Source organism: Numida meleagris, chromosome 14 (assembly GCF_002078875.1).
Source record: "Numida meleagris isolate 19003 breed g44 Domestic line chromosome 14, NumMel1.0, whole genome shotgun sequence".
In the NCBI taxonomy this organism is placed as follows: Eukaryota; Metazoa; Chordata; class Aves; order Galliformes; family Numididae; genus Numida; species Numida meleagris.
Genome location: NC_034422.1, coordinates 4,364,369 through 4,382,990, shown reverse-complemented (window position 1 = coordinate 4,382,990; position 18,622 = coordinate 4,364,369). Strand labels below are relative to the sequence as shown.

The following is an 18,622-nucleotide window of genomic DNA, read 5'->3' as shown; positions in this document are numbered from 1 at the left end:
TTAATTAATGAAAACAAAAAGATTTATACTGCACAAGGAAACCTTTATAAAACTTGTGAATTGCCACCAGATAACAAGTGATCCCACCTCTTTGATGGCCTTGTGATGTGAGTAGGGAATGGGAGGGAAGAAATACACAGATTAAGGAAGATGGCAGAAAAGGTTTATAGTAGTTAGAGTTTGCCAAGAAATTCCCATTCATGTCAATGGTGTCATCTTTTACAGAAGATCTGTTTGAATGTCATGAGAGGACACACCAAGAATTACAGGTCATGCCAACATCTTTTCTGTGGTGGCATAGAAGGATCTTCTAAACCTTGCTCCACAGTTCTATTGAGATATCCGTGACGGTTAAAATAGCACTTTTAAAAAAATTATTAGATTCATATAAAATTGCTTTCTCTTTCTAAGCTTTCAAATTTCAGGTACTTAATGTCACTAGATCCTCAATATTAAATACTGTTAGCATACTTTTCTATACTCTCTATTCAGCATCTATAACCACCAGCAAAGACAAAAGCCTTTTCTAAGCCTCTCTACAGTAGATAATGTCTTCCTCTAAGCAGAGAGTGCAGATGCTTAGTTGGGAGACTGGAAGTTTCACTCCAAGAGCCTGTAAGAATTTTAGTCACTGTAATGAGGGATGTTATTGTATCAAAGCTGGTTTTAGCATCAATTGAATCAATCACAACTCAAGCCCTCTTTAAAACACTAAGTTGTTTCTTTGTTCCATCTCATAATTAGAGTGTGTGTCAAAATATAAGCAAGAGGGCTTTTCAGATACCTGTCTAGAAATAATGAGGAGTTGACTCTGCAAGCTGTTTGAGAAGGAAGACAGCTGTCTGCTAAGTACCCAGCCTGGGGCCAGGCTGCAGCTTCTCTAATCCAGTGAGTTACAAAGGCAGATGAAAGCGGAAGCCAGTCAGAAAACCATCTCCTCTTCCCAAAATCACTTCCAAAAAAAGCCCCATTTTTTTCTTTTCTTGAAGAAATGCCTGCCCACATAAAATGCTCCATACTTTTATAAACGGCATCTCAGACAGCCAGTAACTAGACCAGTCAATGTAACATTTAGGCAAAATTTCACAGTCCATGATATTGCAATAAAGTGTGTGCCTGTTGCTTACATAATTTTATCTCCTTTTTTATAGGTTCTGGGCAGAAGGTGACCAATCAAAGAAAATACTGACTGAGGAAAGATTTGATGAAATGACTTCCATTGCTCCCCTACTTTCACAGTCTCCTGAGACCCATTCAGGACTCAGATAAGAGACTTCATGTCCATTGCTAAGTATAATGGGGCTGAAGACTGGAGTGAGAGATGACTTGGTACTTCACTTATCTCCTTTTGTTTGAATATAAGTCTGGGAAATGATGAAATAATAATTACTGCAGTGTGCCATTATGGTAATGGCCTCCCTGTTTTAGGAATTGCAGCAGGACCAACGAGCTGTATCTGGCTTCTGCAGGCAGGGAAAGCAGTGATGGTAGAGGTAAAGGTGAAAATGTTGTACAGTTCATGATTTTGTCCTTAATGTGGTCCCTAGATTGTTTGAGGAAGGTGCTGCTATTCACAATGGCAAAATATAAAAACTTAAATTAGCCTCCAATTACATGCAAGTAATCCAGAGATTTTGTTGTTCATTTTTACAAGTCCTATTCCAGGCATAAGCAAAGCCAGAATTTTCTGAAGAAAATGGATTCTTATGAATAGTTCTGCCCAATTATTAAAATAAATTCTTTGAAAATTTTGCTTACAGACATGAAAGGGAAATTTGACTTTCAGATCATCACATTTGGGGGAACAATGAACTTCTTTTTCAAAGTGACATGTCACCAAAGTTTTCAACAGAGGCTATCACAGAAAGCACAGCAATTTATTCAATATTCTTGAAACTAGGCAGAATTGATGATAACATGGCTGAGTTTGCAATTCAATTTGTTTCCGTTCTTTTCATTTTTTAATTAAATCTTGATAGTTGTGGACAGGACTACCTTCTGTATCACAGGTGAACAGACTAAATTCAGATGCTCATTTACCCTTTTTCTTATACTGGTTGCTCAAAGATAGAAAAGAGATTCCCTGTCCTCTTCCCTCCACTCTAAGCTAGCAGCAGTGCTTCCTTCAAACACTCTCCTCCTCTTGCTGCCCAAAGGCTTGCCTGGTTCTACAAATTATTGATAGGCCTAAGCCAGAAAGCATTTTAAACCAAAACTCTTGCTGGGCTTGATCTCTGGGAATGCTGATGTAGTGCTCAGGAATCACACCCTTACTCGCTACAGTTCCCTGCGTGGATGTAAGAGGAAGCAAGATCTGAGTCCTGAACAAAAGCATCCCCTGTTCATCCTTTACTCAAGCAGAAGTCAGTCAAACAAATTGCCATTGTCATTCCATCCATTGCAGGCAGCCCTTCTGCCTTCCCTCAGCCCATCCGGGGCAATGACAGCAGCTGAAAATCTTAAAGAGAGCAAAAACTTAAAGGGATGTCCATGAAGGTGCAGGATATGGCATGAAATCACATCTGAGGACTGTGACACTCAGGCACCACAACAGAATATATAAACAGTGCAGAAATGGTTCCAGGAGAAGTATTTGGTTAATGGCATAAACGAAAGGAAAAAAACCACAACAAACAAGACAGAAATGCTTCCAGTATTAAAGGCATGAACTGGATAGCAGAGACATTCAGGCACTTGCCAGTTTCAAGGGTAAATTGCTGGTGAGGTTAGGAGCGCAGATTGTAGGGGTTGGATCTGAGGAAGTGCTGTCTGCAAGGAAACAAGATGAGCTTCTAGTTGCTGTGCACATGTATTGCTGCTATGGTCACTCTGAAGAACTCACTAGGGCCCTTCCTCTGCAAAGGTGTAATTATATAAATGCTTAATCATAGTCATGCTAGGCAGACCTAGGATTGGGCATTAACATATAAAGTTGTGTTCAAGGAGCATAATCATGAAAGATGAAGTGCAACTGCAGCTAATGGAGAGAAAAGTCAGTCTCTGGCAATGCAGGTGGAAGGCCGCAGGATCAGAGAACATTTTAGAGCCAGGGATGGAAACTCCAAGGGATATCAAGCCATAGCTAATGAGCCACGTCATTGCTGGTAAACTATGCTAAGTTCAACACCAGTATTCACGCTCCTTCCTGCTACAAAAACCCGATCCCATAACATAGAGAAAAATAAAGAGATGTAAGTGTTCCTCTTAATGCAGCCCAGCTGGGAAGGAAGCTGCTGTTTGATCCAGAGAAAAGAAATGAAGCTGAAGGAAACAGATACAGAACACATAGAGAAACAGATTACACAGAGATGGCATCTCTGTTGACTTCAGTGCACTCAGTTTGTACTCGGATCTGTTGCATAATAAATGTATTGTTGTGGGTTAAAAAAAACACAGAGGAAAAAGCAAAGTAAATGACCTTCAGCTAGCCAATAATCTGTGTGAAGGACAAATAGTCCTACAAAAAAAAAAAAAAAAAAAAAAAAAAAAAAAAAAAAAAAAAGAAAAATCCAAACCCAGAGAAGTCTTTCCATGTCAAGGACTTATTTCAGAAGAACCACATGTGCTGCATTTTATGAGAAAAGCCAGTATCTAGTACAAAGTGTCTCTTGTGAAATGATGGGATCCGATATTATTCCCTTTATCATCTGACATCTAGCTAATTAGCAGCAAAAGATTGCAGGAGATGATCAATTAGGTCTCATAACCTGCTTAAAGTTAAAAGGGATTTTAAAAAAGAATGCAGAGGAGAGTGCTGATTTTCTCTACAGCAGCTTGGCAACAAACCGATCATGCCATTAGCTATAGTAACTGAAGAACATTTTATCTAAAGCCGGTCTTTTGGTGAAAACCTTTATTAGAAAAACTTCCACTTGAAATGCTTAACTATCTCTTTAAGGTAATTTGGAAACAAAATATTTATACTATCCGTTAATCAAATATTTGTTTTGGATTAATTGTGAAATACATCAAGTCCTGCTGCCCCACTGCGAAATTCCTGTATTCCTTCCTACGTACATTGCAGGCACTTGTTTGCAGCCTGCTGATGTTCACCCAGAATACAAGAGTGAGCTGAGAAATTTGAAGATTCTGGGTGTACTGTGCATAGTTTGACCATCGTGCGCGTCAGTACAGCCTAGGTAGGCAAGAGACAATCTGCAACATTGTTAATGAGTATAGTATCTGTGATGCAAAACTGTACAAACTGTGGAGTTTATCCCCAATCTTTTCTTGTGGAAAATGTGACAGCAAGAGGAAGAGGTGGAGAAGGCCTTCAATGCCACAGCACAACCGGAGCCATGCTTAGAAATCATACGTATGAAGAAGGATTTGTCTGAGGTGGGATTATACGTCCTGGATACCAGGACTTAGAACACAGATAGCAACAGGGACAGGGACAAAGACAGCTACTTTGGGACAAGCAAGGACACTCACTGTCCGTATCCCAGCAGTATACCATGTCTTATCTTTCTTTCAGAGAAAAAAGTGCCATTCCCATGGCATGTTACTATTTGCTGAAGTACATCATTTTAAATTAAGAATGGATATCTTTATCAGAAAAGGAAATAACATGCCTATTTCTAAGTAACGTGATAACTCACCAGACAAAGAATTTGTCACATTCAAGGGTATGAGCTTGAGACTTTAATGGAGGCTAAAGTGGCTGTTTGAAATTTTACATTGCATGATAGAAGCGTCCTTCCAAAAGTTCACTTTTTAAAGTTTATGTAAGTCTTCAGAATTTACGACTTTGTCCATTAGAATGCTCAAAAAAAAAAAAAAAAATCAAGATTCTGTTGAAAAGTGTCATAGGCTCATTAAATCACTCTTGCAAAAGTGAATCATATAAGTATAGTAATTAGACCACTAAAGACTTTTCATACGCATACTACATTGTGTTGCATCAAAGTTAATCTTTGCACTGACACCTGACTTGCTGCAGTGTCTGCAGAACCAAAATTATAAAAGAATGAACACATAATGTGCTCCTAATTGTTGTGCTAAGCCTTAATACAAGATGGGGTCAGAGAGACAAGGAGCTTAATTGATTTTATTCCACGAAACAAAGACAGCATGCAAAGAATCTGCTGCTATGATATCAGTGGGAATGATCATTAAAAGCTTATTAGTGGGAGAGGTCCAGGCAATAAGATATAAACATGAAAGGAAATAAAGTTTTCTCAAAAAGAGAAGTATGGTTTTATTTTCTTCACTGAAGTTTCTTCTATACTCTGATTAAGATAATTACTACATCGAAAATGCAAAATTTAAGAGCCTACCCATCAGGCAAAGAAAGGAGTTGAATGACTGCAATGGAACAGCAACATCTGAGGTAAGTCTGGGACACAACTGAACTCTGGGAAAGTTTGGATCTATAGTCTGCAACTCCTCTAAGCTCTATGAATGAGGGACTTAAAAAAGCTGCACAACCCTTTAATTCTGCATGCAAACAGGCATACACGTCCTTTTGGCAACTGCAGCACAAAGCCATTAACATATCAGACCATACTCATTCCCCCATGGGCATGGAGGAATGAAGACTTTCCTCTGCTCATGATAGAATATGCTGCAAATCAAGACTGCAGAGGAACAGGGAACCCAGCTCTGCAGCATGATGGAAGCCTCTGATACCTTCCAATAGAGGAAACTCAGAATCCCGTTGGATGTTTAATGGTAAATTTATCACATCGAGGGAGGGAAATTACCTTCAACCATATAGGCAAAAGAAAGACACAATAATTGCACATGTAAGATTATAATCTTGTAATGTGGCTCCAGAAGCACAGCTGTAGCATTTTTTTTTTTGTAGTAAACACTGATGACTGCATATACTTAGGAGAGGCACCTTGTCTGTTTTCCCAAAATCCAGGACTACTACAATTGCCCTGAAATGCAGCCCATTTTCCTGAGTCCCATTCATCATGCTAGAATTATATTTATAATTTGTATTATAGTAGTAATGACCATTTTATGTCTTAAAGTGGTATCAGTGCTATGAACCACAAAACCTTTTGGAAAGTCAATAGTATAGGAGAATCATGCCCAGGAAAAAGCATCAGGAGTTCCACTGAGACAAAATAAACACAGACCAGCCTTCCCCGAGTCGTACGCAAAGCCCAGCTCAGCGAAGTTCAGCCATGCTTGGCTGTTTATGGGAATGATTATTAACATCTATTATAAACTCAGCTGATCAAACAATTGTGGCTATGGGGTTATTTCAATGTGCACGGTTATGTTATGTCATATCATAATTCTTAATTTTGAGTCTCTCCTATCCCTCCTCCTCACCACAATGAAACACAGACCACAAGTCTAGAGGTTATTTGTAAGTTAAAGAGTTACAAAATCTATTTGAGGGAAAAATTAATCTTGAGGCCTTTCCTATGAGACTTCATCCTGGTACATAGCGCTTCTCATTCTCTCCTCCCCATTCCAGCTGCCAAACACAGTAGTTAAAAATAAAGATTTTAATCCCAGTCATGTGGGCTTTTAAAGAATACATAGTTTGGTCTCTGAAGGCAATTTGCAAGGAGTCTTTGTTTACTAGGTTCCGTAAAGCACAAGCTGCTGAGAAATGTCTGCCTCCCATTCCCCAAAAATAAAGCAAATCACCATCCAAAGCCATGAAAAACACCTAAAAATGATGCTTCCTCCATTAAACAATTTTACTTCTCATTCTGCGACCTGATGGACCCTGCAGCTCCCAGGGGCCTCCAGCCCTCCACCTCCCATCGCAGCCAGCCTGGCCTTGGCTAGAGCTCAGCTGCAGTCTCGCACACAGCACAGCCATGGACCCTCGCCCAGAGGCTTCTGCTGGAGTCAGCACTGGGGGCCTCGCCCCAGACTCCTGGCGGTAGCAGCTAGAAGGGGTCTTGGCTCTTGAATACAGAAACAGGCAATATTCAACTTAGAAAAACAAAAGCAACACGTACTGTTGGAACATGGTTTGGACAAGGCACGATGTTTTAATTGCATGCATCATCTTATAGTTATTATCCAATACCATTTCTTTTTCTGAAAGTGCCTGGCGCAGTCCCTAGGAGACAAATGATGAATGTTTACTGCCTTTGGATAGTAAATATAAATAAGAATCTAAACAGAGACAGTCGTTTAGAGTAAGAGCCTGTGGAAAGTCTGAGACAAAGCAGTATAACTACATATTTAGTGTGAAAATGGAAATCCATTTCTTGTTTACTAGTAATGTGACTCTTTGTGTTTAACCATTTTTAATTTTTGATGGCATTTATTCCTCTCATGACTGTTAACTGTGGGCTTAAATGAGAGGGTTTGTAATGGTTTACTTCATTCTCATTTTCTGCAGTGACTATTGGGCTACTGTTACCTAGAGAAACCCAAGTTTATATTCTTTAAGCAGTCTGATACAAAAGGAAGGTAGCATTTATGAAAGATGTAATGTCTTTCTGATGACCAAGTATTACGAGCAGACAAGCAGTATTTCAGAGAGATAATTTGAAGCTAGTGCCTAAAATTAATAATCTATCAGCAGAGTCAGTGCCCGTGGTGAGGTTACTAGAGGTCTTTGTTTAAAAAACGCTTATTGTTTAATATACCCTTCAGGGTAAAGCAGTGTGCCAGGAATTCATAAGCCATACTGCTGCTGCTCTCTCTTTTCAAGTGCCCTCCTTTCAAGACTGGCTGCAGCAGAGGCAGAGGGGAAAGAATAATAGATCTCAGAATCCCTGTGGAATATGGGTTTCAGAGAACAAGCAGATGAGAAGGGGCTTGCATGCTCCTAGCTCTGGGAGGCCTGATATCAAGAGAATAGAGCTTTTTCATTAAAACAAAAAAGCAGCGAATTATTAGGACCCTAGCAGATAGTGAAGTTATTCACTGAAAGAAGACTAGACAGCAGAATAAAAGTGTTGACTGAATGATTGGCAGAGTGGAAGGGAAAGCACAAAAGAGAAGGAAAAGTCAAAACATGAGCAAAGTAACTGACCTGTGCCTGTGTTACTGGGTCCGTGCAAGTTCCTGTCAGGTTCTTAAGAGGTAAGGAAGAGATGGCATTGGGAAAATCACAGTGTGACGACGTACTCAAATAAACAAAGTCATGAATTCCCGAAAATCAACTTCATTTCAGCTGTCAGCTGCGAAAATAAACAGAAGGGGCAGAGGGAGAAGCTGTGGTCTGGTGGCTAATGGACCAGTGTTTAAGTAACTGAGGCTTGGTACTAGGTTTTGTCATGGAATTTTCCTGTGGTATTATGAAAGTAAAGGCCCTTGAAATGCATAAGAGTGGAGACTTCTTTGTGATGGCGGTAAGGAACAAATCTTCACTCCACATCTTGGTTTTGTTAAGACTTTAGATCTGAACTCTGCAATCGGCTCCACTTCAAACTTACAATATTCAATTAAGAGATAAATTTGAAAAGAATAGATGGAAGAAATAGTTTCCAGCAAAGCAAGATGTGTAATGTGTAACACTTTCTGTAGAAATTGCAAGTCATCTTCTAACAGTCATGAAAATAAGGGTTGTCTCATGTGCATGGCTGCCTTTGTGAGCCTATCATTCATCTACCTCTTCATATGCGCATTCAAAAAACTGGTACTCCTCACATATCTCCTCTCCAACAATAAGAAAACACCTTGGTTTTGGTCAGCTATAATTTTCTCTTCAAAATATGCCTTTGCAATATCTAGTGAGAGTGCTGCACTGGCCTGGAAGTATTGTCAGCTTACAGCTGCAGCACCTGGGTGAGCTGGGAGAGCCAGAACATGTCTCGATAAAACCCAGAAATTGGCTGGGAGAAATAACATTTCTTGGACATGTGATAGTGATTTTTTTTGCATAAGCTGAAAGACCTGGAGCAGTACTGACCCTGACTTTTTACACAGCCATAAGCACATCATCAGACCTAGCAGTACACCCATACACACCCTCCCCCAAGCCACACATTCCAGGGATAAGATGTCTGTTTAACATAAGATTCTGATGCCTTTGTGAGTACGGGTAATATTTTACTGAGCTGATTTATTGCCTTGTGAAACAAAGTGAGTATTCTGGAAAGCAAAAGTTTCAGGATCTCATTCTGAGCTACTCTGACCTGAAATGTATTCTGGAAAGACTCACACTGATTTCAAGACACATTGTAAAGCTCTATATAACTTCTAAATAGGGCTATTATTTACCATGTTTTCATTTTTTTTAAATACCAGAAATATTCAGAGACAAACTGCTGCAGTTCCAAACAAATGAAAACCAGTTATGAGCCATAATACTAAAGAGAATCCAGATAAGCTAATGTATAGCATTTGCAGAGAGCTGGATGTACAACTTATAACGAAAAGTTAACTGAACAAGTAAACTACCTTCCTTGGGAAACTGATTAAGATACACATTTAGGCATCATCAATCTAAAATGGTACACTTAAAATTGCTTCTTATGTTTCTGCATTTCACTGGGCTGGATGATTAGTTTTTATTAAAATATGACAATGCTCCTGAGTACACTACTAACTAGCTTTTATCAGAGAAATGTATAAGAAACAAAAGACCATAAAGTTATCTTGCTTGATGCAATCTGGCTATACATCATCAATTATACGTTCTGATGATCTGATTATGGCTATACAGGTGGAGAAAAGGAGAAAGAAATCATATCCAAGCAAGCTAAGAAAAAACTAAGACAACTATTTGGATGCAGTAAGAAAGCAACTGAAAAGACAAGTGTAGGAACCCCATTAATTTGGTAGAGAGGGGATAAGCAAGAGAACTTTTTTGATATTGCTTCGCATTTTTTTTTATCATAAGTATAGATTCAGTTTTAATTAGCAAATCTGATTCAGAAAAACGTTTGTGCCATCAACAAATGGCTCTTTCATGTTGCTGGTTCTCAGAACTTTAACAGGTGGTTAACTAACTCATTATTTCATGCGGGCTTTTTACCTACCTTTGTTTCTGAAGGCAGAAAAAAATTCTTTATTGTTACATGGTTTTTTTTTTTTTTTTTGGTAATACAGCAGCTGCTGTTTATGCTAATTCTTGCTTACTTGCAAATAGACCTATATTTATTTTGTGCCATGCCAGCTGTCAACAAAGACACTTGAAGAATAATTTCCATACGCAGAAGAAAGGCTCTGCTCCCTTTCCTATTGCTCATTTCTTTCCTACGCATTTCAGACCCAAAGCGTGTTCAACTGGAAAAGTGTCTAATGGCAAGTTAAGAGATGAGCTGAACCTGAAAGGCCCGACGGTCCCACGGGTATCCATCGATTACCATGAACATCTGCATGGGGCACTCTGAACTCCTGCTGTCTCTGTGGTTATTCTGAACTTGTTCTCCCAAACACATTGCTCTCCCAAACACTGCTAAGGACACTAACAGCTGCTTCCTCAAATGGGAATGTCCCAGTGTTGCAAGGTAATGGACCTGCAAGCTTTGGTGCTTACCAGCATTTGAGATAAGTCACTCTACACAGCCTTACAATGAGAACGTGTAAGTGCAGCCTTGCTGAAAAGGGCATGTCACCAAGAGGGCTGGCAGACTTGAGACCTACCCGATTTTATCAACAGCAAACTGCTCCTATAAACGACTTATTTTATCCATCACTCATACTTTGCTAATAAGTTAATCTCGGTGGAACTCAGACTGAATGCCTGAGTAGTGCCTTCTTCCAGCATTTAATTGAAGACTTCTCACCAATTGAATATTATCTCAAATAATTTTTCCCTAGGCTGATACCACAGCATTGTTTTCCCAAAGCTTCTGGATTGTGTCTGTTTTCTTCTGAGCTTCGCAGCGAAGAATACCTTACACCTTAGCACAGCGCATTAGCATGTATTAGCATTTAGTACTTTTAGTATTAAGACCATCAGGACCAAGCAGGACAAAACATTTTTAAAATCAGGCACACTTAGACAGAACTCCTTCATCCCATTTTGGTTCTGTAGGCCTAGAGGAAAAGAGTGAAAAGCTCCATTTGCTTCTCCCAAAGAAACACATGCAGATCAAGCAGACGAAGTACTGATTTACTGCTCATGGCTGGTACTGCCTGCTCTGCTGAGGAAAGGACAACAGCTGCAGGGCTGTGAGGTGAGGGGAAATGGGCAGGGATCCCTTCCTCCCTAGGTTAGATGGAAAGCCTGTGGCAAGCCAGGAACTCAGAGGGTAGCATTTAAGTCTGAGTTGGTTACAACAATCACCAAACCATCTTACATTGCTCTATTATGTATGTGCCTTAGCAGAACAGAAAACTGGCGACTGTGGCAGTTTCATTGTTTTTGAATAGAATCATAGCAACTGCCTGTAGCCAAATGACATGAGAGTATGTTGTCACCACCACATCTCACTCAGGAAGAGCTGCCTGAAATCTGCATTCACTCCTTGCCAAGGCTTTGCTGGCCATGGATAGCTAAATATATAAATCCAAGCAGGCAGAAGAACATGCCAGCACAAGTTGGTGATTTCTTCTTTTTCTGCTACAATTACTTCCCAGCCAGCAGACATGAAGAGCATCGCTGAATCTATTCTCACTCAGTGCACTCCATATGTTCCCGAGGACTCAATCAAAGATGATGCCAACAGAAATATAGTTACACTTCTGTGATACGTCTTCTCCTATGCTGAAAGTCTAATATCATGGTTCAGCTCGAAGGATGTGCCCCTATAGTGCAAGTAATCCCCTTACAAGTAGTTACCTACAAGAAGGAATTTAACTTCACTTTTCCACACTTCTTCTGAGCTTCAGTGTAAGAGTAAGCCATGTTTATCGTAACATTTTACTGTATATATAGAGTGTATCTTGAAGAAAGCACTGTATAAATGTTATACAACATTGCTACAGAAATCAAAAGCACAATGTAGTGTGAATCAGTGAAAGGAACTGGTCATAACTAGGTCTTTTCTTAACAGTTGCCATTAGCTGAAACGATCACATGAGTTATGCTTTTAGTCAGGGAAATGGAGGTTCCTGAGAAAGAAAGGATCTGTGCACATTCCATCCATCTGCACTGCACTCAGGAGCATGCTGGGGAAAAACACAAGGAAACATCTTCCTACCCATGGCTTTTTATGCTGGTTGGCTCTCGACCTGGTTAAGAAGAAAGGAAAGAATAACAAGTTGACATGAAAAGGGGATATGAAAAAGAGACATACCATAGCAGAATTAATGCTGGCACATGGAAAGCGAACTACCAGAGTGGGAAGAAGGTACAAGATGTACTCCCAGCTGGACAGGCTTACATTAAATCCCCATTTCAGAGCTCTGGCTGCCTAGAACTGAATGGCTTCCACTGGGCGGGAGGCTCTGCAGCCTGGTTCTTCTTCAGACCCAGCAGTGAGAACCTCTCTGCTCCAGGCCGGCAGCTGGCAGGTACTCTTTGAAGACACCAGAACTATGTCAAGAATTGCAAGCTACCAGCACATGCATATCCAGGCTTCAGATCTGAACACTATTTCTGGGGAAATGTTCTGAATTTCCATGCAGTTGGCAAGAGAGAGAAAAGTGGGTGGAGGAGGGAGAGAGAGTGCAGTAAAGCAGAAAGGCTCTGTGAAAATTGCCTCGCCCCGTCTCAGAGAGCGGCTGATATGTTGTCAAGGGGTAAACGGGAATACCAGCTTTCAGTTTAAATGTCTTCAAGCGTTTTTCTTTAATAACTTGTCATTTCTTGTTGAAAAGAGCTCCTGCGGGAATCATTTGTGATGGTAATTCTAACAGCAAAAATACCATTGGAATTACGAGAAACAAAATCCTGCTGTGTTACCAGGTCACAGTGTCTGTGTCAGCTGAGAGGAAAACCTAGCAGAACCCAGAGAGAAGCAGCGTCTGTCTGTCTGTGAAGCTGCATGCAATGAAGCAGCTCTCAGCTGAGGGGCAACTGGACTGCAAAGAGAGATCTGATGAGCAGTGCACAGAGGGTGGTGTATGAACGGCCACGGTGCTCTCATCCCTGCCATACAGCAGGACGTGTGTAACCTTGTGCACTGGGTGGAGGGCAGGGGAACCAGCCAGAGTTAGGAAAGCTAAGTATGTATGTTTAACCTCTCCAGGTTTAAGTGCTCAGCATACTAACTTGCAATGAAATTAGGCAAAGCTGCCACTGAAATCTGAGTTTGTGGTGGCAAGACCTTGCTATCCACCCTGTAGAGGTTTCCAGCTTTTAAGAGCCCGAAGTTTGCTCAGTTATTTAAACCAACTTACAACCAACTACAGTGATGATCAAATTTGGCCTGTGTTGCTTGCATACTTCTGTATGTCCATGGACTGAGGAAAAGGAAGTGCATGATGGTTGAGGGAGACCTGACAAATTTTCAACGTTTTGTTGCAAAACAGTAAATAATTTATAAGAAAATGATTAATGAAAGATGCATTTTTTTCTGACTCTGTCCCTGAGAAACTACTAAAACTAATTCTGTGAGAATGAATGCTCTGGCTTAAGAAATAGTCATGATGCCATCCTATGGACAGTCTATGGAAAGAGTTCCCATATACTATTAACTACGTGCACTACCAGTAAAGGAAGTCGTGAATTGCTTATCATGAATATACACAAACGACCAAAGTCTCCCACAGCAAGAAAGTAATAATAATGAAAATACAAAAGAAACACTGCATTTTTACCAGAGTTATTCCATTGTTTTGCAGAGTGAAAATAAATGGAAAAGGATTGAAACTTTTGCTGAAAGTTATCGAAAGTTATGTTAAAAATTGGTCTAGTGGTAAGTAAGCTTCAGATTTCTTGCACAGGTTGTTTACATAGATTCTGCATACCGCAATTTTATACAGATTGGCACTGTAGGTGGGTAGATAACTGTGGAAGCATCCGAATAGATCCAGTATCTTGAGACAAATCTCAAAAGTGCTCACAGATAGCAATTGACAGTATTGAAAATATAGAAGCCAAACTGTGTATTTCTAAATTATATAACTGGCATTTCTTTCACCTACAGTCATCAAACTCAATTAAATTTAAAGACCTTTAAGTCCTCCTTTAAATGCTCCATCTAGTGACTGGTTTTGGCCAAGAATAAATGTATTGGAAAAACAAAATCCGTGTATCTCATAACAATTTCACAGTACTGTTCTGAAGAGACCAACCTTAGCCATTGCTGAACAGTGTCGGTCTGACACACTGCTTTGATTCACCATAGTCCCCCTTGAAGTATTTGGAGCTAAGTGAATCCTACAGTGGGTGGAAGCAAAGTAAAAAGAATTAAGAGATCTTCATTATAGAATACTATGAGACAAAGGACAGGAGCTGATGGGAAACTGGCATTACAAGCACATAGATATTTAAAACTTTTCATCTCTATTTGAAATGTATTGAGAAACCTGAATACTTTAGTAGACGAGGGCCCTGTTCCTTCCTTACTGCACACAGCCTGCCTTGCAATACATTTTGATTCTGCTTGTGCCTGAGACACTGGCTGACTTTCTACAATGTGCCAAGTGATGCATGTATGTATCTAAAGACGGTGTTGAGCCCTGAGAATGTCGGCGGCTTCCGAATGCTGGCTATACAATATGACAAGGAAGAGAAAACACTGTGGAGCTGTGAACTCCTCTTTGTTGGTGGTGTCTTGAGGTGGGATCAGAATAGAAGCTTCAGGCAGAACATCTGTAATGTGGACAGACAGATGCTTGCAGCTGAGGTTCTACACTTTAGGTTTTCCCAAAATTAAAATATTTTCATGGTACCTCCTTCTCTCTCATGATAAAAAAGAGGTAATCTTCTCTTAAAGCATTTCACTCTTCTGTTTTACTGTAAATGGGGAGGTGGGTGAGATTTATTGGTTAAACATTGCCATAAATATTTAGCAGAGCAAGGCTGGGTTGAGAAGAGGACATCTAAACAGATTGCTAGTGAGCTAACCTTGGAGATTTTCCAGATTTCTCTCTCATCCTCCAAATTTTTTTCCTTTACAGAGAAACTAAATAAACATTTGAAAGGAAGTGCATGGCTGGAACAACCCCTCCAATAAATAATTCAAAAGAGAATTAATAGGATTCAAGACAGTGCTTTCTGATTATCAGCATGGCTGCTACTTTACTTTTTTTACAGTAGCAACCAGCTGGTACAGTGCATAATGCTAATCAGTTCATGTCTTTCACGTTTTTGAAACTCCTTGGAAACACATCCCCATCAAGCTGCTTTGAAGTTCAATTTTAATTTAGATGCAAACTATCCCAAAAGTACTGATAGTCTAAAAAGCGCCTCTGGCAGTCTATAATTATAATGCAATAGAGCTGTCAGATTTGATTAAAATGCCGTTTCAGTCACTCCGTCCATGCAGCACCATTTAGCCTCACGTGATCATTTAAACATTCCTCCCCATCACTCAATACTTACCAACAGTTGGCTATGTAATAGATAGGGCTTTATTTACTTGTTGGTTTTCAATCATCCAAATCCTCCAGACCATTGGAATGATAAAGTTATGCAGAAAAGCATCCTCCAATCTCCTTATCATACAGATATTCCCGATGCAGCATTTCATCTGCAAGAGATTCACAGCATAAGGCTTAAAACAATCTACTAGTATTATGGCTTAATAAAAGAGCAATATTGTATCACAAAGCAGGGTTTTGATGAACATCACTATTGCTGGAAAGATCCATTCTGATCCAAATAAATAACATTTGGAGGATGAAAATAATGCTTTCGAGAAGATTTTCTGTGCTTCTGAATCCATTATTCATCCACTATGCAAGTGCAGTGCACTCAGCTCACTTCAGTGGGTTGTCCTAGACAGGTACCTGCACCAGGCTCTTTAATTAGTGTTTGAAGTTCTTATTATTTCCAATATATAGAGGAATAGTGAAAACAGACATGAACTGCGGGTAACACAGGCAGTTTAAACATCCACACTGACTTCAGATACTTAAATCTGAACAACGTCTCTTGACCCAAAGCTCCAACCCCATAACCCTGATCTCAGGCTACGGGAAGGACACCTGGGAAATGCCAACTTTTGAGAGAGGACTTATATTAGGAATACCTGAAGAAAAATTTCTCACCCACGCAGAATGGCAACACCAAATGTAAGGGACACTAATCTCTGTCCAGTTGTGGGGCTAATTCTGTGGAGTTCTGTTTGAGAATGCTCTTCCTCAGATGCATGGCCAGCATGCTGCCTCCCCACCCTCATTGTGTATTCATGCTTTTCACCTGTTATTGGAATCTTGTATCTGAAACAGACACTGTGTCTGTAATGTCTGAAAAGAAGGAGGCTTTTAACATCTTGGGGCATGCATTTCATTCAGATCCATTGTCTGTCATTTAAAGAGATGAGGAAAATCTGGCAATGGTTGGGGCTTGGCAATGTTGGCTAAATGTTGCCCTTTTTGACCTGTCTCTTCTAGATGCTTTTCAGAAGCAAAGACAGAAAAAAATCAATTCTGAGGCTTCATCCTTCAGACAGCCCAAGTGCTGGGAATCCCGCAGAACACCTAAGTTCTTCCTATACAAGTTTTTCCTCCTTCCCACCCATAAAATAAGATCTTATTATAGGATAAAGCTCTTATTCCTAGCCAGATCTGAAGGTCACAGCAGAAACCCTGTTGACTTTAGTACCAGAAAAAGTTTAACTTTTCATCCCTTTTACTGTGTGCCTCAAACACACCAACAGTCTTTTGGGTCTGCTGAGGGTCATGCTGAAAAATAAGCCTATTAATGCAGCAGGGTTTCAAAATATTTGAAGAGCTAATTCAACACAGTTTATATCTCTCACATAGACTTCACTGGAGCCAGCATTCTTCACTCTGTATGCGGTCACTCTGAATAACAGTCAAGGCACTTTACTCAGCCATAAAAGAACTGCAAGCAGAGATGAATCTCATCCTTTCTTCTTTCAGATGGCTAGGAAGCCACCAGCTTCCCATTTTAAACCTAACTACTAAAGACAGCTTAATGAGGCTCAGGGAAGATCACCTTGAATGTTAGCCAATAGCCCATTGTCGTAAGAAAATTTCTTGCAAAATCTGTATAACCCTTGAATAAATCTCTTTGATTTTGCTTACACTGGGGCTGCGCTCATTCTTGCTCCTTCAGCTGTCACGGTGGGAGGTGTGAAAGTGTGTGGGATGCTTACGGTGCGAAAGACAAGGGTATCGTATTAAAATCTTGGTTGTAATCATTAATTTAGGAAGAGCTATATAGTGAGTAGTGAAGAACGAAGGGCTTAGAGACAGATTCTTTCATTCATTTTTTAGTTTCTAACAGAGACAGACAACATCAAATAAAAAGCCCTGCACATGTGCACGGACACGGCTCTCAGCTTGCTACTTGCTCATGAAACATTCCCACATCACGGCCTTGATTTACCTGAGGGGATCACATGCAGTGCATAAATATGCATTTTTTCATGCTACCTCCAATTTGAGAGAGTCAATTCTGAGAAGAAATTAAGAAGAAATAAAAAATAGCAGAATTTCAAGAAAGCGTATTTTCATGCAGGCACTGCATATATTCACATTCCTCTTTCCAGAACAGCAAAGACACACACTGGAATCTGAAGTCTTGAAAAAATGATGCTAATGCTGACCTTAAAATGGCCCAACATAATTGTGAAGGTTTCAGTATGATTGTTTAAGTAGATCTTCAGCATTTTCTGCCTGCATTTAACCGGGTATTTATTTCTAATAACTTCTTACCTCTCATTTACCTATAAACCAATCGTTACAATTTGGCAGTGGGGGTTCTTTGACCATTGCTTGATATGTGGAACACAAAAATCTCATCACTACTTTGAATCCTCTCATCTGGTTGTTGCACTTGCCTGCCGTTCTTTTATGAGCAGAAACTGCTTCAGGCAGGGAAGACTCATTTTTGTTGCACGTTTGCACAGCACTTATCACACTGGGATTCATATATAATGAGAATAAACTTTCTGGTCTTGTTATATTAACTAGTCTTTATATGAAAATCAGGTTGTTACAGGAGCACACAACTGAAAAGCAGTTTGCATAAGAAAAAAATGTTTTTTCTATTTTTCTTAAAAAATCAAGATGTTTTCTCATTTCTGTCATGGATTAAGAATGTACAGTCAAGAGAAAACACCTGTCCAGATGGTGAGGAAGGAGAGAAAGCCATATGTATGCCTGAATGAACTGCTGCTTAGGAATAAGGAAAGAAAAACCCAGAGGACTGTCTTGGGATTTAGTTCTCTGGAGGGTAACAAAAGAAAACTCACTGCAATCTGTTCATGTACAAGAGACGGACAGAGGAAAAGAAAGGAGGGCATAGTGATAGGAACATCTGCAGAAGTAATCCTTTTGAATAACAAGTAGCACATTCTGGTTTAGGACAAACATCTGTGCAATATGCAATGGAAACATCCACACAGGTGTAAGCAACTCTCCTTCCCCAAATACAGCCATAGGAAAGGAGTGGGAAGGACACGTGACAGACTGAAAGCAGATGAGGGACAGGTACTTCATTAAATAGCACAACATCCTTTTTCCATTTGTTCCTATGTGCTCAGTCTAAAGGTAGTGTTAATAGAGGTAGCTGTAGGCAGGCAAATTACCTGTCAGATGCGAGAAGCTCCTAATGAAGAAAGATTCAAAAAGCATGGGAAAATGCAGCCAGTGACACACCTCCGAATGCAAAATGGATGAAAACGGTTGGCAGAGGTGGGTAGATCTTTTGTTTTCAGTGTGG

The 18,622-nt window shown here is 40.0% G+C and overlaps 1 long non-coding RNA gene across 1 annotated transcript in view; it reads right to left on the bottom strand.

Annotated features, from left to right (window-relative positions):
- The window catches only part of LOC110406366, a 283,084-nt gene that overhangs the window by 135,277 nt on the left and 129,185 nt on the right, over nucleotides 1-18,622 (bottom strand). The window contains exon 4 of the long non-coding RNA XR_002443444.1: nucleotides 15,311-15,458. This is a non-coding gene — a long non-coding RNA (uncharacterized LOC110406366). The remainder of the gene's footprint in view (nucleotides 1-15,310; nucleotides 15,459-18,622) is intronic.